The sequence below is a fragment of the Dipodomys spectabilis genome, unplaced genomic scaffold, assembly GCF_019054845.1.
Source record: "Dipodomys spectabilis isolate Male_0828 unplaced genomic scaffold, ASM1905484v1 ptg000207l, whole genome shotgun sequence".
NCBI classification, from domain to species: domain Eukaryota; kingdom Metazoa; phylum Chordata; class Mammalia; order Rodentia; family Heteromyidae; genus Dipodomys; species Dipodomys spectabilis.
This window is the reverse complement of record NW_024870884.1, coordinates 8,402,236-8,429,741: the sequence shown is the minus strand read 5'-3', so window position 1 is coordinate 8,429,741 and position 27,506 is coordinate 8,402,236. Positions and strand designations below refer to the sequence as shown.

At 35.9% G+C, this 27,506-nt stretch overlaps 1 protein-coding gene and 1 pseudogene across 1 annotated transcript in view; both read left to right on the top strand.

Annotated features, from left to right (window-relative positions):
• The window catches only part of Ctnna3 (catenin alpha 3), a 1,268,549-nt gene that overhangs the window by 1,078,585 nt on the left and 162,458 nt on the right, over positions 1-27,506 (top strand). The gene's annotated exons all lie outside the window — the stretch shown is intronic.
• Positions 11,603-12,209, top strand: LOC122122216 (annotated as a pseudogene).

The following is a 27,506-nucleotide window of genomic DNA, read 5'->3' as shown; positions in this document are numbered from 1 at the left end:
TTGATTCACAAAACAGAACATAACAGCCGTGGTGCTTTGGCATGGTGGTGGAAATGGGGGCGTGTTTTAGTGAGAGAAAGTTATGTTACAGGGGACCTAGTTATGTTAGTAAGGACCTGCCTTTGTAGTGTATGGTGAGACTCTGGTTGCTTCTTGGAGGAGGCGAGGCCCTTCTTCAGCCATGGTCAACTCTTTCTTGACACAAACTCAACAACTCAATCACCTGACCATGGTTGGAAAACTCTGAAACCCTCATCAAACTTAAACTGTTAATCTCAGGTATTTTTGTCACGGCAGAAAACCAAATAATAAGCAGAGTTTACTATATCTTGAATATGGATTTTTCATCAAGCATCTTAAATTATTTTCTGAATGGTCTATTCCTTTTTGTTGTTGTTGCTGGTTTGCTGGGGGTATTTTGGCATAAGTTCCTCGTTGCTTGGTCATGTTGTTAGAAAGTAAACAGATTGAATGGGAAAAGAAAGTCTACATATTATGAATGCTGTGCTAAAACAGAGTGTATCTTGGCATAGCCAACTGTAGAAATCACAGAAGATATTTCTATCTAGAGAGATGCGTAACCACTAGCTGTATATGAATATTCATATCTTATACTGACAATTCTTCATGACTTTGGAAATCCCAAACATGATGACAAAAGATCACATATCTGAGTGCAGAATAAATGTGAACCCCACAAGATGATCGATAAAGTGGGTAGGAGACATGTTTTGTTACTTTGACCTTGGTTTTTGCAAATTCTTGTTTAGATATCAGCCCTCAGTTTATGTTTCCAAATTATCATAGAATATTCTGACGCAATATTAGCCATTGTAAAACTGCTTTTATTTCCAGTTAAAACACCGTGATGCCATGCTGATATTTTAAGCAATGGTAAGCCTACGGCGAAATTAACTGGATACAACAATAGTGAAAAAATGCCTAATGGTTATTGGATTTGTGGTATTATTTATTAAAATCTCAGTACTATCATTGATTACAATGTCAAAGAAGCATAATTTAGAGGTATACCTAATTGGTGTGTAAGCATACCAACCAAAGACACAAATGTACAAGTGTAACAATTCTAACATTGAACTGAGAGTACTGTACGCTGATGAATTTAGCTTAGTAAATACTTGTGTGTACACAGTTTTCTTATTAGGCATTGTGAAAATGTTGTTTTCAGTCACAAGAATTTTAGAAATAGGTGCAGTCAGGCTAATGCTCACTAAACTGGGAGTGGGAATATATAACTTTGGGTTTAAGCCCTGAATGTAATGCAGGAAAATAAGCACCAGCCAACCTGGCATTACTTGTCCCTTCTACTAAATGAACGAAAACAGCAATAAAAACCTGGCATAATAAGAATGCACCCTTTGAAACACAACAATAAGATATGCTCATATCCTAGAGTTTGTTTGAAACTGTGTTCTCATTTTATTTAAAAACTGTTGATACACAAACTGGCAGGTAGCACGAATTGAAGTACTGAAAATACAGACAACATAAACATGTAACTGAAGTAAAAGAAAATGAGATGAAAAAATAACTAATATAAAATTAATTTCCTGAACTGGACACCGGGGGCCCATGCTTGTCAATCAATCCTTGCTACTCAGTAGACTGAGATCTGAGCATCGCAGTTTGAAGCTAGCAGGGGTAGTCCAAGAGACTTCTCTCCAATTAACCACATATAAAGCCAATAGTGGAGATGTGTCTCAAGTGATAGAGTCCCAGCCTTGAGAAAAATAAGTTCAGAGAGAGCACTTGCACACAAAAACATACACACAAAATTTAATGTTATGACCGGTTCTGAATGTAAATTCTATGATTTTGAATGTAAATTTATTTGAAACTGTACAATGTAAAATTACTTTTTCCTTTCACTTTTGTACTAATTGATTTACAATGTTAATGTTTAATCATGTCCTGAATTAAAAACTTTCCTTCTACTTGTCTTTTTACTTCCTCCTCCCTCCCTCCCTCCCTCCCCTATTTCTTCTTCTTCTTCCTCCTCCTCCTCCTCCTCCCCCCACAAATATTCTATTTGGTTATATTGTTGGATTTTTGATATTGTGTGTCTGTGTGTGTGTGTGAGAGAGAGAGAGAGAGAGAGATTTATGATCACAGCAGTTTGTATTTCTTCATTTGGCCACCAGATGGCAGACCTACCACTAAACAGAACATAATCATAAAGTAAATCTCGCAAATAACTTGAACTGCACCACAGAGCTATGTTTCATTTCAAGCCTCGCTTAGCCTTTCAGTCTAAGAACTCTCTATAGTTTTGGGGAGGCACAATACTGAAGGTGACTTGACCGTTTTACATTCATTTAAGGTTTAGTATGTTACAAACTTTAGATTACTTCTCACAATAACGCAAAACATTGATAAGCCCAAGTTTATTGCAGATGAAATCATGGGTTTTCCAGGGCATATGGCAAAGATTACTACTACTACTACTACTACTACTACTATTATTATTATTATTAAGAACTACAAGGAGACAAATTTGAAGAATTCTGCTTGAGGACATCAAAATTTAATTGCACTACTATTTGAGATGTATTCAAGGATCACTATTTGTTCTGTATCTGAGATATCTTATTTTTTCCTGTTTATGTCCTTTTATAATTCCAATATAAATTCAACCCTTCTAGCAGTCAGCAGAATCAATTAGAGCTAAAAAATAATAATTTCCTGTTTGATGGTACTGACCTCTAACTTCTTTATTTTTCTCTTACCCTCTGGGTTCAGGATTCTGAATTCTCTTTATCCTGCTCCTTCCGTTCCTTAAATTACCTCTTGATTTCTGATGTGGAGCCCTAGGCTCCAGCTCATTTTCAATTTTTGAAAATAGGCCAGCCGTTTTCTAAAAATCTGGCAGTGATCTTTTGCAGAAATTAGGAGTGTGTGCGTGTGTGTGTGTGTGTGTGTGTGTGTGTGTGTGTGTAGTTTTCCAAGCAAAAGTGATATGAAATGATTCCCAGCGCTGCCTTAATCTAATTGGCAGCATCAAGCCATAATGTACTGCCATTAGGTCAGAATCTCTAAGGTGCAGACTAACACTTCTAAGTTATAAAAGGAATTTGATTTCTGGTAAATGTTAATGGATCTCAGAACATCTGGGGGTAGGGAACAACCAAGTCCCTACTTTGGATAATCTACACATTCTCTTTATTCGAATCACAAGTTGGTACCGCAGCTATCAAACACCCCTCCATATAGTAAAATATTTTGAAACAGACAGATGGTAAATTTAAAAGTTGCCTTTCATACAATGAACCGTGAGATTCGAATCTCCAATTAACTATCCAAAAATGAAGCTGTGGCTTACGTGGTAGAGTGCCAACCTGAGTGATAAAGCTAAGGGTCAGTAGCTGTGTCCTGAGTCCAAACCCCAGGACAGGCTAACCGAAAAAGGAGGCGGGGAAAGGCTGCTCCATAATAGAATCATGGACTATGTAACCTTTGGAATTAATTAAATTTTTAATTAAGTTTTTTATTGTGAAAATATTTTACAAAGAGGTTACAGTTACATGAGCAAGGTAATGAGTACATCTCTTATCCACCATTGTTGCCTCCTCCTTTGCTTTTCCCCTACCATCCCTTCCCTCCCACCTCCTCAGCTATTCTCCCCCCTCACCCCCCCAACCCTGCCTAAATTGTTCGTTTTTCGACCTAGCATCTTGGAATTAATTAATTTTTCCACAGCATAATTCTCTGGAAATTGACACTGGTTTTTGGTCTGTCTAGAGTTTGTTCTCTTTTACAGTATTGCTGAGATCCCAGGATATGGAGGTACCATGGGCTACTTAACTTTCACTCATTCAATACCTCATAATGTCTCCTAGTTGGCAGGTGTTATGGATTAATCTGATATGAAAACATTCTTAAATGCATTTTGGTTTGGTGATAACATAGCGTTCAGTTTTTCTGAAGAAATTCCCAGGGAGGCAGTTGTTGGGTGACACAGCATTTGGATGCTGAGCATCACAGCTTTCGAAGGTGGCTGCACCTTTTGCAATCCCAGTGAAGGATGTGTGAGTTGTCTAGTTTTGTCACTGTTACTTAGCCATTCTGATAGATATGCAGTGACATTTCATGTGGTTTTATTTGTTATTTTTTAATGGTAACGGTGGTCAACATTGTTTCATGTGCTTATTTCCTACCTTTAGATCCTCTCATGAAATATCTGCTGATGTCTTTTATTTGTCATCCATCCAAAATGTTCTATATCCTTTTTCTTCATGTTTAGGGATTTTTTAGGTCTTTATCTTTTCTACATAATAGCCCTTTGTCACTTATGTGGTTTGCAATGAACCTTCATGTCTGAATTTGCTCTGCTATCTTCTTTACAAATTTGTTCACCAAAAGATATTTTCATGTTAGTGAAATGCAATTTACTAAATTTTCTTTTATGAACTGTAAAGTTTTAACTATTCAATTAAAAATTCATATGCATGCATACATACATACATAAATATGTGCCTACACATCTTTTTCCAGGCAAAGGAAGTCCTGAACGTAAGTATTTTTTTTTTTAATTTTTTTATTTTTTGTTGGTCGTGGGGCTTGAACTCTGGGCCTGGGCGCTGTCCCTCAGCTCTTCAGCTCAAGGCAAGCACTCTACCACTTGAGCTACAGCGCCACTTCCGGTTTTCTGGTGGTTTATTGGAGATAGGAGTCTCACGGTCTCTCCTGCCCGGGCTGGCTTTGAACCACGATCCTCAGATCTCAGCCTCCTGAGTAGCTAGGATTACAGGCGTGAGCCACCAACACCTGGCTGTAAGTATTGTTTTAACAAAGGAAAGCTTAACTTTATTTGGTATTTTGCTAATATTTATGTTTGCTTTTCATGTTCCTTTTTTATCTTTAAGTAGTTGTATAAGGAGGTTTCCATTTGATCTATCAGTTTATATATGCAGTGCATAAGATCAGTCCTTTCCAACCTTCTCACCCGTCTTTCTCAACCAACCCCACCCCACACCCTTTAGTTACCTGGTGTGGATCCATCTTCACATATGAACATAATCACCTATTCTTCCTTTTTCAAACCTTCTGCCTTCCCTCCCAATGACCTTCCTGCTGGCAAAACATGTTTCACTTGCCTGGTATTCATTTGTTTAAAGTGTACACTAGCTGTTCAGAGGCATGAAATCGTTGAAATCTTCCTCAGAATAATCAATTTGTTCGTGCCTATGAAATTATATACACATTCTATTTAACTTTGGCTTGAAATAATAGTTGAAGCTATTCCTGTACTGCTTCAGAAATAGTTGAAATGTTTAGATTATGTGCAGATTTTGAACTAGCTATTCATTACTAAATGCTCTTTGTATCAAAGTGAACTATATCTCAGCTGGGCACCAGTAGCTCATATCGGTAGGGCCAAGCAGAAAAGTCCATGGGCAATAGCTCGCTGGGGTAGGCATGCCTGTCATCCTAAGGGTCTGAGATTAGAAAGATCTTGGCAGAGAAGTTCATAAGACTCCATGTCAACAGAAGGACGCTGGGCATAGGGTCACACATGTCATTCCAGGTATAAAGGATGCCTAAGATAGATGCATGTCCAGGCAGGAAGCAAGACCCTATCTCAAAGTCACCAGTGTATAAAAGGCTGCAGGTGTGGCTTAGCAGTAGAATATGTGTCTAACAAGAGTGAGACCTTGAGTTCAAACCCTAGTATTGTCAAAATGAAAAAAAATACTGACCTATTTCTATCTATATATTTGGTAAGTGATAGGATGGTTAAAATACATAAGTCATTGGTAGTTTTAACTCATATTAAAATCCTAACTTGCTACATAGTATCTTTGCTAAAGTTTATAAGTAGGATGTTGTCATTCTGAAGTCTAGGAATAGCAATAAGGAGGCAAGGTTCATTTTTTAAAAAAATAATTATTCCAAAAGAATCATTCCCCAAAAGAAAAATTGTAATGGTTTTCTTTTTTCTCAAATTGTAGTACTTCTTTACCCGAGAAACTGTGCCAAAATGAGTATGATTCTTAAATAACTAATTTCAGAAACATTGGTATGTTTTCAGATTTTGCTTCTAATAAATTGTTGAACAAAATCCAAATTAAATTCTTTTTTATCCTATTATTTTTCATTTTGGTTCGTCATCTTAACACTGCCCAGGAATTTGGAGAATTATTGACTTACTTTGCTTCAATTGATGCAATGGATTGCTTTTAATACTACCTCCTTTTAATGAAAATTAAGAGCAGGAAAAGTTTTTTTTAAAAAACCTTTAGAATTTTCCTGTATGTATCTCAAAGATGTTCATGTAATGACTGGTTTGATTTCACTTGCGTCTGGGTGCCTAGTCTGCTCTGGGAGTCTTCCATGATTTTTAGAAAATGGTAAGTCACTCTTTTACTGAATTATCAAAGTTGGGGTTCAGTAAGTCAGAAACTTTTCTTTCATAGGAAACAACTGGCATTTTCTGAAAACCTCAATGATTTAAACATAGAATAAACCTATTTGGACAGCTGCAAGAGTATCACAAACTGGGTAGCTCATAAGCAACTGAAATTTATTCCTTAGAGTTTTGAGACTAAAGCAGTTCCAGTTTTGGGGTGAAGCCACCATGATCTTATTGGGAGTATTATTTCTGTATTCTTATAGAGAGCTAACCAGTTATGCAGGTCTCCTAATGTCACTTCCCTGCAATCTCACATAGGAGCACTAATCTCATTCAGAGAGGGTCTTCCATTATGACCTAACCACCCCCAAAGGCATATCTCCTAATTCCATTTCTTTTGGGGTTTGGATTTTACTGTATAAATTTTTGGTGGGAGCCCAGCCATTCATGCTCTACTGTGAATTTTTACATAGATTTAAGGCTTTTAAGATAATTATGCCTTCTGTTTTGATTACTCCCTTGCAAAGTTCTCTGAGTTTTTAAAGTAGGGACATATTTTTTTTAATAAAGAAGAATTTGTTGTATTTGGTGTTCAGTGATGGAAAAAGTTTTCATATACATAAGGTCAGAACAAGGTTTATGTGAGCTTCCATTTATGTATCTAAAAGGAATGTTTTCAGAAGCATTATCTTTTCTCCATGTTTGTATAGTTTATTATCTTAAGAAATTTTTATTCTTCATCTAAGTGTCTATATAGAACACACACACTGGCTTGCATGGCACACACACACACACACACACACACACACACACCTTCAGAACATGTTTCAAAGGCAATGTTATTATGGCTATAATGAAGCAGTTCTTCAGAATTCTTTACACTTACAAACATCACCAATTAAGTTTCCCAAAGCTCAGAAAATGAAATTTCTCATTTTGTGATTATTCTTCAGCTGAATGGGACTAAGAAATCACCTAATTAGAAAGGCTGAAGGGAATCCCAGTGAAATCTTGAGTTTGTCTCTGTGATACACCACTTTAGTGTGTTCAGTTTGTTTTCCTTTGGGGGTTAGCATCCATGTAGCTTTGAGTGGTAACAATTCATTGATTCTTAGGCATTTCGATTAGAAGTTTTTCAATGAGTAGCATTTGTGTTGTACTTTAAGGAAATAGTGCACATGAGTCCTTCATATTACCAAGAGGATAAAGTCAGTCCAAGAGAAAGATAAGTTTGAATGGGAGGTTCCATAGCCACATGGTCTCCTTTGAACAGGTCCATTCGAAACTCATTCACTATCCTCTTTACTCATAACTCCTTCCTCTTGTTAATATCAGGTGTTTCAGTCAGATCACCCAGCCTCCTTCTCTTTAGTTTTTGTTTTTTTCTGCCTTCAAAGTAAGCCTTCAACCTTACATTTTTTCTTTAGCAATATCTGCACAACCATATCTGCAACTGTCCTTACCCAGTGTCTGCTACAATGTCTTTTTCTCTATATTCCTGTACACTGCATGCAAGTGCAGCTTGACCTTATTTTCCTTGATGTGAAATTTTCATTCCATGCAAGTTATTCCTTCTAGCTATATTCTCCATCTCATTAGAATGGTGATCAAAAATTAGCATTTCTCAGTTATATAACGAACTGTCCTGAAACATAGTGGCTTAGAATAACCATTACTAATGCACACAGTTCTGGGAACTGACTGGGCTCCTCTGGGAGAAATGAGTGTAGATGATCACCTGTGGTAACAGTCAATTGGTGAGGACTGCTGAAACCACCTCTATTAATTTCCTATGGATGCTACAATAAAATGACCCACACTGTGGCTTTGAAACACAAATGTATTGTCTCCTCTTACTGGGTTACTATAAGTCCCAATTGAACCTGTTAGTAGTCACACACTAGCTCCAAAGCCTCTGGAGAAGAACATTTCCTTGCCTTTTCCATTTCTGGTAGTTGGTAGCGATTCCTGGGGTTCCTAAGGCTTGCAGGTGCATCTTCCTACCTGCTTCTATATTGCCTGGATTTCTCCCTGTGTGTTTTTTTTTTTTTTTTTGGGTCCGGTCATGGGGCCTGAACTCTGGGCCTGGGCGCTGTCCCTCAGCTCTTCAGCTCAAGGCTAGCACTCTACCACTTGAGCCACAGCACCACTTCTGGCTTTTTTCTTTTTGCTTATGTGGTGCTGAGGAATCAAACCCAGGGCCTCATGCATGCAAGGCAAGCGCTCTACCACTGAGCCACCTTCCCAGCCCAACTCCCTGTGTGTTTTGTCTGGGTGTCCACATCTTTCCATTTCAACATGTACATGATGTTACCCAAATTACCATGTGCAAATTCAATATCAATACATTTTATTTGCACATATTAATGGGGATCAATGTGATACTCCTCTATCTTCATGTACCATTCAGTGATCAAACAGAGTCACCTTTTTCTACCATTCCCTTACCCTTTCTAATCTCTAGAAATTCTCATTCTACCTCACTTGGATATTTTGGAGAGGCAGCATTTTGTCCTGTCTTTCTTTGTCTTCCAATTCCACTAATCATTTTTCTGCATGTGGAAAGATTTCATCATTCTTCTTGGGTATTTTTTTTTTACTAAATTTTCTTTATCATTTCATCCATTGTTGGGCACATAGAATTTTGCATCTTAGCTGTTGTGAATAGTGATGCAAGAAATGTGAATGAGCAGGTGTCTCCTTGGAATGTTGGTTTTATTTCCTTCAGATATATACACCCAGAATTAACATGTCTAGATCATATAGTAGGCCTTTTTTCAGACATATCAAATCTCCATATGGTTTTCCATGATGGCTACACTAATTTACAACTCCATCACCAGCAGTGTATTAAAGACTTTATTCTCCACATTGTTGCCAGTAGTTGATTTTCTTTTATAACAGCCATTATAACTAGGATACTTTCATTATAATTCAGATGAACTGTGTCTTGTTTTATTTGCAATTAACTTTACCTTATATACTTCTGACACATTTATTCTTGTTTACTGTAGGACTGGCCATCCAATCTCCCCATTCTTTCTAGCTTCTTTAATCACTGGACCTTCACTGACTCATGTTAGTCTATTAACCAAAATTTTATTATTTTTCCCCAGATAATAAAAACTATTTTTCTAACTTAGAATAATGGTTTAAATTGTGCACAACATGTCCCCACTAGCCTGGATTCGTATAAGACTTTAACAGCCAACACCCACTGCTAAGTCTATGACAGGGAAAAATTAGTATTTTCTCAACCAAGAACACTGATGTAACAGTTGCTATAACAAGACATGATATAGATGTACCACCAGTCCTTGTCCTCATATGAAAGAGTGGCCAATAAACCTCTCATTTATCAAGAACTGAAAATTCTGAGGTGTTACCCTACTTGCAAACTGAGAAGGTAATTGCCTCAATTACATTGGTGTAGAATGATTTCAGATTCCTGGGTTTAGTCTATTACTTATAGCAATAACAATAGGAAGACTATCACTAGTTTTACACCAGCTACCCAAACCTCATTTCCTATAGAGAAATGTCACCTGCAGATGCCCTGAGTGGTATTAAAGGAGAAGCATCCTGAGCTTAGGTTGCCTTGATTATTTATACTGAATTAAACTTGGATAACCTTTACTCTGTCTAGAGAAATTACATTCATTATCCTAGCTACCAATATTGGCACCTGCTCTTTATCTAGTATTGATATTTTCCAAACAGCACTGTTGTAAGACCTACTGTTTGCTGTGGAAGGAATCTCCATAGGGCATACTAATGACGTTGAAAAGATAGTCTTGAATGAAGGGCAGTTTCTGTCTCATTAATAATGTGTGAAGAGATTTGAGAGATGCTTAAAGAATCATTACTCAATTTTGGCCAGGCACTGGTGGCTTACACCTGCAATCATAGCTTCTCATGAGGTTGAGATCTGAGGATCATGGTTAGAAGGCAGCCTGGGGAGAAAAGATCTTGAGATTCTTATCTCCAATAAATGACTTGGAAAAAGCTGGAGCTCTGGCTCAAGTGGTAGAGTGCTAGCCTTGAGTAAAAGGAACTGAGGGACAGTACCCAGACCCTGAGAGGAAGAAAGAGGAGGAGGAGGAGGAGGAGGAGGAGGAGGAGGAGGAGGAGGAGGAGGAGGAGGAGGAGGAGGAGGAATTTATTCCTCAATGTCAACTCCAAATGCTGGTCTGCTAGATGAACCCTGGGTACCTCTCTGTCATTTTGGTCATGTATTTCATCATGATGTTATTATAATCATAGTGCTTCAAGAGTCAGAGTTCTGTAGCAAACTGAGGGTGCAAAGAAGCCACCTGGCAGTGCCCACACCCAGCAGTCTCCGAGTGTTCTGTCCAATAATAATGCTTTACTAAGAATATTAATGAGCTATAAAGGGTTAATGATTGATCAAAAGACATGCTCTACAAGTATATTTTAACCTTTCAGTCATGTAAAACTGTAGTAAGATTGTAAAGATATACACTAAAAGCTGCTGGTGGTTGTCTTCTCTGGGTAGAAATAGTATCTTTCTTATATGTTAACATTCTCCAAAATTAATCCAAAAATTCCCTCAAGTCTAACGTCCATAAATGTCTAGAGTCCAGTCTAAGATCTTGGGATCCAGAATCAGGCTGCCACTGGCTATGATTCACATCTGTTTTATTTTGTGGCAATGTGACGTTAGTAAAGTGATTTGAACTTGTTAAAGTGAGTGTTTCTTTGTCTGCACAATAAACACCTTAACACCCTGTCTCAAGGCACAGTGGGTATGGAGTGGTATGAAATGCATGACAAAGTACCAACTACAGAGGGGGAGAGAATTTTTCTTTTAGCTAGCAAAGAACATAAATTCTATACTCACACTGCCTGGCTTCAAACTCTGCCTGTTTTTATTTTTTCATTAATTAATTGATTGATTGATTGATGGGTGTGGGGCTTGACTCAGGACTTCGCTGCTGTCCCAGAGCATGTTTGTGCTCCAGGCTAGCACTCTACCTCTTGAGCCACACTACCACTTCTAGTTTTTGAGTGGTGAATTAGAGATAAGAATCTCACTGGGACTTTTCTGCCTGGGCTGGCTTTGAACCTCAATCCTCAGATGTCAACCTCGTGAGTAGCTAACATTACAGGTATCAGCTATAGGTACCTCACAAATCCTGCCTGATTTACTTAAAAGCTGAACACATTACATAAAATCTTTGTATTCTCAAAACAGACAAGTTTTGTCTTCCTGGCAATGTGAAGGTTGCTGATCTGGAAAGACCACTTCTTGTTCAAGTAATGATGGCATTTAAGCAGATATCAAAAAAAGATTGGTGAGCCATATCTGCAGATATGGCTGACCTAAAACAAAAAATATCAAAAACTTGTATTAATGTATCATCAGATAAAGTACAGATATGCCATAGGAATGGTGGATGAATATATACAGAAGTTTATCAAAATTAATCAGGCATGGGAAATTCTAGAGAATGAAGAGACATAAGAAGAGTATGACCTGCAGCAGCATGAAGATGAGCTGTGAAATACGGGAACAGTAGATGCTCAAGTGTATTTTGAAGAAATGTCTTGGAATGAAGATGATCATTATTTTTCACTGAATTGCCGGTATTGTGGAAAATGTACCATCTCCAAGGATGAAGCAGAATAAGTTAACCTGATTTCTTGTGATACATGTTCAAAAATTATAGAACTCCTTAATTACAACCTTTTCACTACTTGCAATACTTTAGCAGAATATTCAGACATGATAAGAAAAAGCCACTCAAACCTCAAAGAAATGAATTCTTATGTTAGTCAACAAAGAAAATACAAGACCATCAAGCAAAGGCCACTGTAGACTAATATAAAATTTGTTTATATGTACTTATACTTTATATTTATAGGTTGCCATAAAAAGAACTTGGATTATAAATTATATTCAGATCAGTCCCCAGATTGGAACTTTTATTTTTGGTTAAAGAAAATTATTTTTCTTAACATAAACATGTCTCAGCAATTGACAAAAAAATCCCTTGTATTCTCAACTCTTATAAAAATGATTAGAACATATTATATGCTTAATAAATATAGAATAGCTGAGTAAGTGGTAGCTATGATCATAGTTAATGATTCAATTAAGTATTAGCTAATTTAAATTAATGTGTTTTCACTATTTCCCTGATCACAAGTATACCCCTTAGCAATTCATTTAGTGTGCTAAAATAGTCTGAAAGGCACTCAATATCCAGCCATCGGAATCCTTGTTGAACATCTTGAAGTCCTGAAAGTGGCAGTTATCTCCTTAAAGAATTTTCTTGTCAGTGGCTTTGATAATTTTTTTCCATTTTCTCCACTTTTCTTTTTTTGTAAATAAGTTTTTTATTGTGAAAATGCCATACAGAGGGGTTACAATTACATGAGCAAGGTAATGAGTATATTTCTTATCAAGCATTGTTGCCTCCTCCTTTGTTTTTCCCCTACCATCCCTTTCCTCCCACCTCCATGACTACAGTCTCCCCTGCTGACCCCCTCCTGTCAAACTTTTAAAATTCATTTTTCCACATAACTACTTGTACACTCATTGTTGCAATGGGTCCACCTGCATCCCTAGTTAAACAATTTGTTTTTCCCTTCCCCTCCACAAATTTTACCAACATCAAATACAGTGAAAGCAGGGGTTATACTGTGGGGGCGGGACATACAAAGCAACAAAACAATCACGTTATAAATATGTTAGAAACAATAGCAAGAAAGGAAAACCATTTGTGTCCTTATCTTGGGGTTTGTTTTGCCTAACATCATCTTATCTGACTTTTTCTGCTTGTCTCAGACATATACTAGTTATTGCAAATAAGGGAAACCATGGGACCTATGTTTCTTTGGGCCTGGCTTACTTCACTTAATATGATTTTTTTTCCAAGTCTTTCCATTTCCTGACAAATGGGGCAATGTCATTCTTTCTGATGGAGGCATAGAATTCCATTGTGTATATAGACCACATTTTCTTGATCCATTCATCTACTGAGGGGCATCTGGGTTGGTTCCATATCTCTTAGCTATGGTAAATAATGCTGCAATAAACATAGTCGTGGGGGAGGGACATACAAAGCAACAAAAAAATAAACTTATAAATGTGTTAGAAACAATCGCATGAAAGAAAAAAAAAACATTTGAATACATATACTCCCCCACAGTATAACCCCTGCTTTCACTGTATTTGATGTCGGTATAATTTATGGAGGGGAAGGAGAAAAACAAATCGTTTAAATAGGGATACAGGTGGACCATTGCAACAATGAGATGTACAAGTCGTTATGTTGAAAACGAACTTTACAACTTTGGTGGGGGATTGGGGGGTGGGAAGGATTGGGTGGGGGGGGGCGGGGGGAGGATAGGAAGGGATGGTAAGGGGAAACAAAAGAGGAGGCAACAATACTTGATAAGAAATGTACTCATTATCTTGTCCATGTAATTGTAACCCCTCTGTACGGTATTTTCACAAAAACAAACAAACAAACAAACAAAAAGCATAGTCGTGCTGGTAGCTTTACTGTGGTCTTGTTTGTGATCATTTGGGTAAATGCCCAAAAGTGTGATTACTAGGTCATAGGGGAGTTCTATGTGGAGTCTTTTGAGGAACCTCCATACTGCTTTCCAAAGTGGTTGAACAAGTTTACACTCCCACCAACAATGCAGTAGGGTTCCCTTCTGTCCACATCCCCTCTAGCATCTGTTGTCATGGGGAAAACTCCAGAACCTACACAAAGATGGTAAAGTAGGAAGACCCTACTCAGCATTTTTCTAAAATATCTTACCCTAGGGTTTTAGTTTTATCTTTTCATTCTTCCAGAATTTATACCTAGATGCTCCCTCATAGTTTGGTTAGCATAGTAAATATTAATGTGTTGTTCATACTCATTTAATAAAATCTCTCTAATAAATTAGATGAATATAAAATGTTGTGTTTTTCATAAAATTCTCTGTACTCTTAATGATTACATCACAATCACTATTGAATTTCCATTGTTCTTTTTATATTGATTTTTATATTTTTTATATCAAACTGCATTGATTCATATATATATATGTATATGTTTATGTCTTAAGAGATAGAGTTTTATCTTATATATGTCTTCCAGAAGGGAGATATAAATTGGTGTCTAATTTGTTTTTTTTTTATTATTGTGAAAATACCGTACAGAGGGGTTACAATTACATGGGCAAGATATTGAGTACATTGGTGCCTAATTTGAAAGGTGCTCAGATTAGATACTAAATTATTGTAGTTTTCTTATTATTGTTTTTTTGAACAAACCATCTGATTGAATATGTACTCTTTTATTACTGCATGATTTAGACATTGATGTGAAGATACAAGTTTGCAGAATTTGTCCAATAGAAGAGATGAATGACTACTTTTCCATGATATATGTGAATTTTCTTGAAGTTAAGCAGATCATTCTTTCACAAAGCAAAAAAACCAGTTGTTTAAGGATACAGGTAGACCTGTTGTAACAATGAGAAGTACAAGTTGTCATGTCCAAAACGAGCTTTACAATGTCCGTGCGGGGGGGGGGGGGGGGATGGGGGAAGGGGGAGGAAGGAGGAGGATTGGGATTGGGGGGGAGTGGGGAGGCTGGGAAGGGATGTGAATGGTAAACAAAGGAGGAGGCTGCAATGCTTGGTAAGAAATGTACTCATTATCCTGCCCATGTAATTGTAACCTCCCTGTACAGTATGTTCACAAATAAAATAAAATTAAATTTAAAAAAAGTATATCAGAAATACAATACACATATGATGTGTATTTACATACACTACATTGATATGAATATATATATGTATTTATGATGAAATTAAAGCTTTCATGAATTTTTCTCTCATATGACGATTGTCAAAATTTAAAACTCATAGTAATGTGGCTCACATGGTGAAAGTTTGGGACCAAAGATATGTTTGCATAATTTACATCACAATGTGAATAAAGTTAAATAAGGATGGGAAGGCCCAAAATAAGGTAAAAAATTATAACAAAAGGAAAGGTGATTATATAGCACGAGGTAAAATCTATCCAATCACTCAAGTTACAAAAGTTGTATGACTGACAAGGAGAAAGTTGATTGAGTCAAATACGAAGATAAATTTAGGAATTATATATTAATAGCAGAATAATGAAGGCTTTGGTAATCTAATGAATGGTTTCTACATATATTCATGCCCTTTTCCAAATATAGAATTTCAAATGTATTGTTTCATCATTTCTTTCAGGACTGTGGTAAAAGGACATTGCATGCTTTGCTGCTAGCCGCTGCATGGTCATATCTTTAAACTTTCACATTAATCATTTAAATTAACTTTCCATCTCAGAAGGGATGTATATAATTCAGCCCCAAAGGACACACAAAGTACTACAGAGAAAGCAAACACTGCCCAAGTATTGTACCAATAAGGGAGCTTTCTTTCTCTTTGTCATCATGTTTTGGTCCAATTCCATTCGAGAAACCCATATGAAATATTAGAGGAATTATAGATATTGGCACTGATAAGAGACACTCATCACAAATATGCAAATGTTTCCAGCTACCTAGCAGCATAGATTATACATTTAAAATATTTATGTCCTCCCAAGCTATCACGATTTAATTGTATTAAGCATGTAATTAAATTTTCATTATATCTAGACCCTGCCATTCTTCATCACACCACCTGCAAAATCACAGCTCCCAGATTCAGCTAATTCAGTTCATTAGAGTCTGCATTACTGGCTGATATGATACTAAGCCAATCCAACGCTGGATGAGCTTAGCTAACCAGAGGACGGTTTATTTTCAGAAGCATTTCCAACAGATATTATAAATAGCACTATGCTTAAGGCCCTAGGAATGTGCACATCGTTATCTGCTTAGATCTCCTTTATTTCTGAGTCTCTACTGTATCTCTGTTGTTTCATACAGTGCTTCATCTATGATTTGTATTTAAGTGTCCTGTTGGTCATGTGTACACATGATAGATACATTCAAGAAAATTCCAACATAACGTCTTGTACATCTCATTGTTACAATTTGTCCACCTGTATCCCTATTTAAACGATTTGTTTTTCCCCTTCCCCTCCACAAATTATATCGGCATCAAATACAGTGAAAGCAGGGGTTATACTGTGGGGGAGGGACATACAAAGCAACAAAGAAATAATCTTATAAATGCGTTAGAAACCATCCCATGAAAGAAAAAAACATTTAAATACATATCTTAGGGTTCATTTCCCTAACATCAACTTATCTGACCTTTTCTGCTTGACTCAGACATTTACTAGATATTGCAAATAAGGGAAACCATGGGACCAATGTTTCTTTGGGCCTGGCTTACTTCACTCAATATAATTTTTTCCAAGCCTTTCCATTTCCTAACAAATGGGGCAATGTCATTCTTTCTGATGGAGGCATAGAATTTCATTGTGTATATATACCACATTTTCTTGATCCATTCCTGGGGGAGGGGGGAGGATGGGATGGGAAGGGGAAACAAAGGAGGAGGCTACAATGCTTGATAAGAAATGTACTCATGTAATTGTAACCCCTCTGTACAGTATTTTTACAATAAAAAATAAATAAAAATTTAAATGTACTCATTATCTTGCCCATGTAATTGTAACCCCTCTGTACAGTATTTTCACAATTAAAAAAAAGAAAATTCCAAAGGATCTAGGTAGACGGAAAATGAAGAGACATATTTTCATGTCTTAGAAACATAATGCTGTACTATTTACAAAGTTGTAGAAACAGAAGTTCTAGAGCAATTGCTCTTTTGAATGTCAAATTTCTGTTTTTACAAGTGGATGTTGTCCCAAACTACTTAACCACTTGAAAAGGACCTAATGGAGTGGTGTGTAAAGACAGTGCCTTGATCCATCTAAGGAAGAGGAAGGACTGCCAGATGGGAAAGGTTATTTCTAACTTGTCATATCTATTCCTAACAGTAACATCTATTGAGGCTAGGAATAGTATCTTTAAATATTCAGCTTCATGATTGCAATGAAATAGAGATGATTTCCTTTATCAAATATTCATGCAACTATGCACATATTAATTTTTATTTCCCTTCTTGTTTCTTTTCTTAATTTTAAAAATTATCTTTAAGTTGTTGTACAAAGTGGTCTCAGTTCAACGTGTCAGTTTATGCAGACAATTCATCTTGATCAGTGTCATCCCTTCTTTCATTCTCCTTTCTCTCTCTCAAACCCCACCAGGCCCTCAATGAACCTAGCTCCATTTTTCACACACATAGATTGAATAGTATAATTATATGTTGAAAAGATGGTGATAAATGTTGATCAACATTATATATTGATAATAGGGTAAGAAAAATACTGGTTATCTGGTTGTGAGGCAACACAAATATGTAACGACTGGAAAATATACAATAAGATTGTTACACTTAGTACAAAGTAAAGACAGCTAGTATTGAGATAGTTGAGGGATGACAAAGGTCTACTCTTTTATTTTTCATTTTATTTTATTGCAAAAGCAATGTACAGAGAGGGTGCAGCTATATAAGTCGTGTAGTGAGTACATTTCTTTTATGCATTTTTATTGTGAAATTACCATACGGAGGGGTTACAATGACATGAGGAAGGTAATGAGTACATTTCTTATCAAGCATTGTTGCCTCCTTCTTTGTTTCCCTTCCCATCCCTTCCCTCTCACCTCCCCCTGCCACCAAAGTTGTAAAGTTCATTTTTACACATAACGACTTGTACAGCTTATTGTTGGAATGGGTCCACCTGTATCCCTATTTAAACAATTTGTTTTTTCCCTTCCCCTCCACAAATTATACCAACATCAAATACAGTGAAAGCAGGGGTTATACCGTGGGGGAGGGACATACAAAGCAACAAAGAAATACCTTATAAATATGTTAAAAACAATACCAAGAAAGAAAAACCATTTGAGTCCTTACCTTGGGGTTCATTTCACCTAACATCAACTTATCTGACCCTTTCTGCTTGTCTCAGACATATACTAGTTATTGCAAATAAGGGAAACCATGGGGCCTATGTTTCATTTCTTTTGAACCAGTGCGCTTCCCTCCTTTTCTCCCAGTTTTTCCCTGCTGACCCTCCTTCCCCCTCAAGACGTATAGTTCATTTTTAACACAGTGTCTAGTATCACTGCTGTATTTGTTCATACTTTGTTCCATCATCACATAACTAAACAACTGAAAGCTTTCTTAAGGCAATTTTTCTTACCACTGAGGTGTTTTCTTTTACGAAATATCTGTTGCTCAGATTTTTATTGCACTGTTTGAATTGATTATAGTTCTTTACATTTCTGGTGAATTTTCCTACTATGAACTGTTTTGACCTATTAAAAATGTTCTTTGAGCCAAATACCAGTGGCTAATGCTTATAATCCTAACTACCCGGGAAGGTGAGATCTGGAGAATTATAGTTTGAAGCCAGTTGAAAAGACAAGTTTGTGAAATTCCATCTGCCAAATAGCTGGCAAAAATCTTGGCTGGAGGCATTGCTCAAGTGGTATAGTACCTTCCAAGCAAGAAAGCTGGATCAAGTCAAACCTCAGTACTAGCAAAACCAAATCAAACACCAGCAAAAGAAATCAGAGGATTCAGATACTGTAGTTTTAGGCAAATAGCTCAAATTAACTAATACATTTGTACTTAATAAAATAAATTTAATAAGTAGGGAAAACTGGAAATGTTGCCCTTGACAGTGGCTTCTCAGTGATTCCCTGCTAATGTAGAAGCCATCAGGGGCTGGGTATCAGAAAACAACCAATTGTAGTTGGACATGTTTATGAGCAATAAATGCAAGTCTAGATAATAGCCAATAAAAGCAACAAGTTACTGCCACAATATTTTAGTTGTTGAGTTTGAATTTATCCACTAGAAATGTATATACATATACATATATATATATATATATGGATATGTTGAATAGAAGAAGATTGATAAGGAAAAATTTATAGTCTTCATTTATAATTACTAGCTGTATTGTCAGTGACTATGTCTTTCCTGCTATTTTCCAGTTGCTTTGTTAATGTATGTTACATTTCATGCTTAACAATGATGCCGCAATTTATTATCTTGAAGAATTTATCTTCTGTGTTCATTTTCTGTCCAATTTTATAGAATATCTTTGAAGAGTACTTACTTTGCCTCATTTTTTACAGTAGGAGTAAAATGATTCTGTGCCTATTAATGCAAAAATAATTTGTCCAGTTTATATAAACAAGTATAAATAGATAGATAATGACGTTTATGTTCCAGGTTATTAAAACTATCTGACATAGTGATGTGTAGGGTTCTTTAAAATCCCCAGTGGAAGTGGAAATGTAGTCATAGAAATTGACCTTGTATAGCTTTCCATCTCTAGGTTCCAATTTGGTATTATGAGATGATTATGATTTTTGTTTAAATGATTAAGATATGACTTATGGTTCCATTAAATTTCAAAATATGAATATGGAAAATGACTGAGGAATTTATGACTGCTTTTAACTCTAGTATTGCTTCACCCAGACTTTATTATGGGCAGACAGTAATTATGGAGATTTCCAAATCCATCCTAGTATTAACCGTTTTTTTAAAAATTATTATTGCCTCAAAGTGTCTGGGTTGGGAATGTGGCTCAGTGGTAGAGTGCTGGCCCAGCATACATTAAGCCCTGGGTTCGATTCCCCAGTACCACATAAACAGAAAAAGTGGGAAGTGTTCCTGTGGCTCAAGTAGTAGAGCAAAAGAAGCCCAGGAATAGTAGCCAGGCCCTGAGTTCAGGGCCTATCTGCAAACCTCTTTTTCCATGTAATAAAATACATTCATAGAACTAAAAAAATTATTATTATCTTTAAGTGGTGGCACAAACATGTTTCAACTTATGAGAATAGTGCATATTGGTCAATGCCACTTCTTCTATTGTTCAAGATAAGCTCACATCTGCCTTGTTTACCTTCAGAGACTGAAAGACAAGAGGAGGTATGCTTCATTTTATCAGATATTCACAAGAGATACCCCTATCTTTCCTACTAGAAGTTTAAGTATTTAAAATGCGGAACATCTTTCTTGTTGAGTGAACCCCATGTGACAGTTCCATAAATGTTCCAGTTTGGCCCATTAGAGTTTTATATTACCAATGAACAGAAATAAAGTGAAGTACTTCAGTAGTAAATATTGTCAGAAGTCCATAAATATAACCCCTTGGGCTGGCAACTTCTGGTAATACTTGTAGTTCAAACACTTACCCCCTTTACTCTGTTTAGAAAGTTTTTCAAAACCATGGCTCATGTAAACCTTTTCTGTGAAAAGACTTCCTCTCACACCTTCCACAATTCAGAAGGCATCACCAGCCAAAAATTCAATGTATATCCCACAAAACTAAGAAAAATGGGGATAGAGTTGGTTTGAGAGGGATGAGCAAGAATGTTACTAGGAGTAACATTGATCAAGATGCAGTGCACTCTTAAACTACTTAGTTAAATGGCAACTCCTTTGTACAACTACTTACAGATAATAAAAAAGAAAGAATCCTTATCACGTGAGGTGTGCCCACGGTGCTTTATCAAAAACCTCTATTCTACTACTTGACATATTAAATTGCAATAATTTTTACTTGCCTGTATTTTTAAATGGAGTGCATATTTATGTAAAGGAAGATACATTATTTACATTTCTACTCTCACTGTGGAATAAACCGTTAGTAACTAGTAAAAGGACAATCAATATTTGGTGAATGAATCAAGTCAATAAATGCATTTTTAACATTTGTTACCAACAATTGGTATTTTAAAAGAGAAAAACACATATCCAAATTAGTGAATAGTCTAACAACAGACAAAAGTCAGCTAAGGGAAACAGAGTAAGAAATACATTCTCATCCTTACTGGTGGTATCTATTCATGCAACTTGCAAACATAAGTCCATAGAAACGTTTATGTACAAAGGTACATTAAAATTAGCTATAACAGTTAAAATTGGAAGGGAAACATGATATGTCAATTGAAGCTAGTGTACCCAAGGTGCTACATAAATATTTTATACTAAATATCATTCAGCGGTGGAAGAAATAGAATTCTAATGTATGCGATGAAAAAGAAAGCTGTTAGCTAGACATTTGAAAAGCAGGGGATGTCTCTTTTCCTACCACAATGTACCGATTTCACAGTTATTTAGAAAAATTGTTCCCCATATATCATACAAATAGTATAAAGAGATACATGAGAACCAGAGTCTTGTTCTTGATGCTTCTTCAAAGAGCATCATTGGAGCTGCAACCAATGCGCGCATCCCCAACCTGGCCGAGGCTGGTCACACTATGGCAGAATGACAGATTCAGGATCTTATGTCGCTGCTGCTGTTCTCTTTTCTGTAGGTTTTCTCTTACTTCTTATTTTACTTTTTCATAGTGTGTTGCTAACCTGCATTCCTCTCTGTCTCTGTGTATAACGGGCAAAAAGAAGTTAAATCCTTGTGCTGTCTAGGTAACTTACATAATTTTGATCCTTCAGAGGTACATGCATATAGTTAGTAGAGAAGACCAAGAGTTTCATTTTATTCCTGGTAACTCATGTGTAAGTTATGTTTTATGAATGAGAAGACTGCCTAGGTACTGATATATTTGGAAGAATATATTATTAAGTGAGAAAAGCAATGGAGGGAACAGTATAGTGTGCTACCATTGGGACAAAAATCAGGGAAGTGTAACAAATATGTATTTTATTGTATTTTCCTAAAAGAAATATAAACTGAGAGATGAAATTCTTTTTAATTGGAATGGTGGAAATTCTAGAGTGGAAGGCTATGGTGATACTGAGACATCTCTGTGTCTATTACTCATTGTAGCTTCAGCTGCTGAATTCTTTGAATGTGCTACCTATTAAAGTTTAAATTGGAAACTAACCAACCAGTAGCACAAACATTTTCCTCTACTCAATGTCTCCTGTCCTACAAAACAAGTAAATCAGTGAATTTTTAACATCATCAGCATTCAGAAGGGTTTCTTTAACATGTTAGGCTGATAAGAAAAACATGAACTGAACAGTAGATGAATGAATTTTGTGTGCAGTTGTGTAATTGATTGACAAGAGATTTCTCTCATGATGATGTGCGTAAACATTTATCTGATCTAATCTCCATTTTGATGAATTATGTGTTCTAATTGCTTAGATAAATTGGAAAGATTTCATTTCTCAGTTCTATTACGGACTGTAGGAAGTGTTTTTAGAGATGTGATAGTAAAAATCAAATCATAGAATATGATAAAAATAAAGTCACAATATAGTAAAAATAAATTGCCTTGACAACAATAAGCAATAGGATTTTATCAGGGTATAGAACACTTCGCACTGGAAGGCCACACAGAGAGGGGAGAATAAGGTTATTAGTAGTTTATTAATTTATGATGTTACGATTTGTAATGAAACACAATTAAGATTACTTTTCTACTATTAAGAGTGACACATGGGCTAAAGTTCAAGTTAAATGAGACTTTAACAACGGCAATGTGTATGATTTTTGGAATTCACATTGAAAGGTTGCAATGAGATAGGAAATGAAATTAGTAGAAAAAATATGTCCTGCTACCATGTAAGGTTAAGGCATCATTCTGTAATTGAATTGGGGTCCCAATGGTCAAACAATCTCTCACCATATTCAGTGTTCTTCTGTTGAAATATTTCAAACAGAATTAGGTAAAGTAATGAAGCATAAGAAAGTCATTACATCTATCTCTGTTTAAGTTATTGTGGCCATTTAAATTAAATTTGATTTGTGGTATCTTTAAACATTTTAGTTTTGCTTAATTAATTGTAACTAGAAACAAGATTTGTGACAGAACTACTATGCTTAATAGACAGGGAGATGATATATTTAACTACCAAAGTGGAATGTGACAGTTTTACTTTATCAGTGCCAGAAGTTCTTTGATGGGAACTTTTTTCTATTTTTTTAGAAAAAAAGAAATTTTAAAAAATTATGAAGCAGTTATCCCTCTGAAAATATTAAATTATGGCTTGCATGTCAAATTTTAGTAATTTAATGTCAATTTTTAAAGACATTAAATATTTTCATATTTGTGAAAGAAGCATATTTCAATAAAAATATATTTTTTCCATTTTTCAGGATTGCAAATTATTGTGAAATAATTCAACTTATTAGTATTGAGTTCCATAAACATTTTATTGAAATAGTCTATTAGGAAAACAATGAACAAGTGTAAAGTGTTTTCTGAACAAACTACACAACACATATCAAATTATTAGGAATCCAGAAGGTTTAATACTGAAATTGTTTTATTATTGTAGACATAGAACCAGTATTAAAAATATTTGAGAAAATCTGATAAATGTTAGTACCTTAAAATTTTATTTTCTATTTTTCACTTCTATAATTAACTTTTAAATTTCCGTATGATTGCTATATTAATTGGTTTTTATATGCTACATTTTTGTAGACAGTTTCAAACTGTACTATCTTCAATATCAGAATGGAATGAAGAATACCAAAAACAACAATTAGGAATTGTTGCTTGACCTTTTAATCCCTCATAGTGTCATTAAAATGTGTCATTTTCTACCATATTACTGAGGCATTGACATGCTCACATAGGAAGCAGTCTATTTTGAAACTGAGAAAATTTTGTTTAAATGTTAGCTTAAAATATCTCTTTTCACTTTACACAGCTATTAGAAAGAATAATGTTTTGTCATTTGAAGGGAAATGGATGGACTTAGCACAAACCATATTAAGTGAGGTTAGCCAAATTCAGAGAGGCAAACAACTCATGTCTTCTGTCCTGTGCAGAAACGACATCTAAAATACATGGAGACAAGATAAATTATACAAGATTCTAGGCTTTCACAGACAGTGAGGCAAAGTAAGATACTCTTGGGGGAGGACCATAAAGGCCACAATATCTCTGCACCTCTGATCATATAATATTTATCGAAATGAATTCCAGGAAATGGAAGCAAAGATATTTTTGTCTTGTTTGTTCATTTATTTTTTTTTTCTGGGGTAAGAGGTACTGGAGGACGCAGAAATTGGAGGGACAAAAGGTGAACAAATGCATAGTGGTACTCAAAAGACACTATGTTGAAAATAAATTATACAAATTCTGGGGAGGGGGATGGGAATGAGACGGCATTAAGGAAGTGGTGACACTGCACAAAGAAATGCACTCATTTCCTGGCTTATGAAACAGAAACCCCTCTGTATCTCACCTTTAGAATAAGAACAAAAGAGAGACTCAGAATAAAATGCCTCTTTTCATCTGTAACTGATCCATAGATTCCGTGCAATTGCAATCAAAAGCTCAGCAAGTTATTCTGTGGACTTTGCAAAGAGGGATTGAAAGTTTACATTGAATTGAGACTCAAAATATCTAGAGTATTCAACACAATATTGAAAGAGAATACACTTGAAGGGCTGTGATTATCAAGTTGATTTTGTGGAGAAGTATCTCCGAGATTAGAAAAGCACGCCTCTGTGTGTACTTGGAAAGCTATGTTCAGAGATAAAGAGCATTCTGAATGTGTGGAGCAGCATGCCATAGGCTGGAGGCCCAGATGAAATAAAAAGGGGGAAAGACAAAGCCACTGTCTCTGAGAGCTTTCTCTCTCTATTTCTTGGCTGGTAGAAGGTGACTCCCCTGTTACATCACATTTTCTTCACCACGATAGTACATGACACCAAGAGCACAAGTAGATCTTGGCTGTTTTCATGTTGTGTTTCCAGGTATTGTGTCATAGCAATGAAAAAATGATACAGAAAAGTGGTACTATGGCTGTATCATGAGGTTCAGAAGCCTTTGGAACACGGGGAAATATTTGGAGACATGGGTATGGAAGCCCTAAAGGGCTATTGGATTAAAAAATTGTTTTCTTCTGAGTTTAACCCATAGATAATTGGTCAGGGGCTGGGAAGATGGCTTAGTGGTAGAGTGCTTGTCATGCATGCATGAGGCCCTGGGTTCGATTCCTCACCACCACATAAGCAGAAAAAGCTGGAAGTGGCACTGTGGCTCAAAGTGGTAGAGCGCTAGCCTTGAGCTCAAAAGCTAAGAGACAGTGCCCAGGCCTAGAGTTCAGGCCCCACGACCAAGAAAAAAAATTGATAATTGGTCCGTACAGTATACTTCTCAGTATAAAGTTGGAAGAATTAGTTTGTTTATCGTTTAAAAGGGAAATTACACTTTCTCTAGCTGTCTGCTTACTGTGTGCAATTTTGAAGACCATAAAATAACAAATAAGGTGTCTCTATATGACTTCTAAGATTTCTTTGCATCGGATTCCAATGAGATAACTAGAATTTGGGGCCCTATACCACACACAAACTAGCAACTGCTCACAATCTCAGTTTGTCCCCTTTAAATCTGCTATACAGATTGTTTAGTAACATACCAGAGAGTGTGCAATTAGAAGACATTACCAGCGTTCATTAGTTTGGCTACTTGTAGGATCTTCAAAATGAGCATTGCCAAATGTTCAGATGACCTTTCTTATCCATTAATAAATGGAGACAGGAAGAAGAGAGACAGGAAGTACTGGAGTTCCACCCCAGCCATTCCATCTGCATCCCATCCAAACTCCATTCCAGGAATGACTCATGCTGATATCTACCTTAGGTCTGCATGATCACTACCTCTGAGTTCTGCCTACTTGCTATATAATACTTAAAATTGTCTATGTTCTTGGCTGGACAATCAAAGTTCCTACTCTGCCTAAAAATTCAACTTTTAAACCCATTGACATTTGTCATTGAAATATTGAGAGAAAGGGGATACATGGAATTCTCACCCTATAAATTTAAAATTGATCACTTGGAAAACTGGAGTTGAGAAAACCCTGAGCAGTCATAAGCAGGTATTCTTTTGAACTCATTAAGAATATTGTAGTCAAAGGTGGACCTTTTATTTAATGGAGAATAATGCTGGCCAGTCAACGGCTGTGTTATTTGTATGAGATATGATGTCAGCAAAGCATAAATGGCATCGGTGAGAGTCTTGCCTATAAATATTTTCAAATTTATAGCATTGGGCTGAGGAATACATCATGTGAGGAAATACAGTGTGAATAAATGGAAATTGTGCTCTACTGAAGTGAGAGAGGGGAAAATAAGAGTTTTATGTCTTGCACGCATTTCTGCATCACAATACCTCTTAAGTGTGTGGCTGTAAATCTGAGATGAATCTTGAGAAATGGTGTAAAAGATTGTATTCTTAACAGGACAACGTGTTGAATTCCCTTCCTTCAATCAGGAGGTGAAATTCACACAGAGGAAGAGGTTAACTATAAAACAGAAAGCCTCAGGGAACTCTGACATTCCTGGTAGCATAGCATAGAAATTTGAAATCATGAAGATTAATTTCAGTTTCAGTGCAATGTGTGATGGACCAAGGGATCATTGTCTATCATCAGTACTGTAAATTTGACTTCTAATTATTAAATAGTAAAACAACAAAAGGAATGATTATAATTAAGCTTCTTTGTGTTTTTTTTCCCTCAACAAAACACAAAGCTGTGATCATTTAGAAACAATTTTCTTCTTTTTATTATGGATTGTAGTGATCATTATATCATTAGTTAAAAATATTCATTATTCAAAGTTGATTGTCTTATGTGAAAACAATCATTATAAGTTTATTAAGGTTTGGGGCATAGTTTGAAGCTTAGTTCTTGCTAAATTAATAGTAAGTTGCTTTTCTGGATTTGAGATTAAAAATTGTAACATCATTGTCTTTAAAATATATATTTGAAATTCATAATTCTTAGGTAAAGACATTTGTACATCTTATTTCTCCTGTATACTTTCTATGATTATACAGATTTTTATTTTTTGTGTTTGGAGTAATTTTTGTACCTTTACTTGAATTCAAAAATTGTTACCATTATTCTTTGTTTATTTTCACCATTTCTCTCTAAGTCATAGATCTTATTTGCCACTGTCTGTGTATCTAGGCACAAATTTATTTTTGCCTAATCGGGCTTTTCACAAGAACAAGGATATTCTCCAAAATAACTTCATTATTCTAACCATCAAGAAATCAAATACTGATACTTGTTACCTTATCTATAGGTTCCATATTTAAAATGTTAAATGTCCTATTTTCCTTAGTTGCAATGTTTCCTAGTTTGTTGTTGTCTGG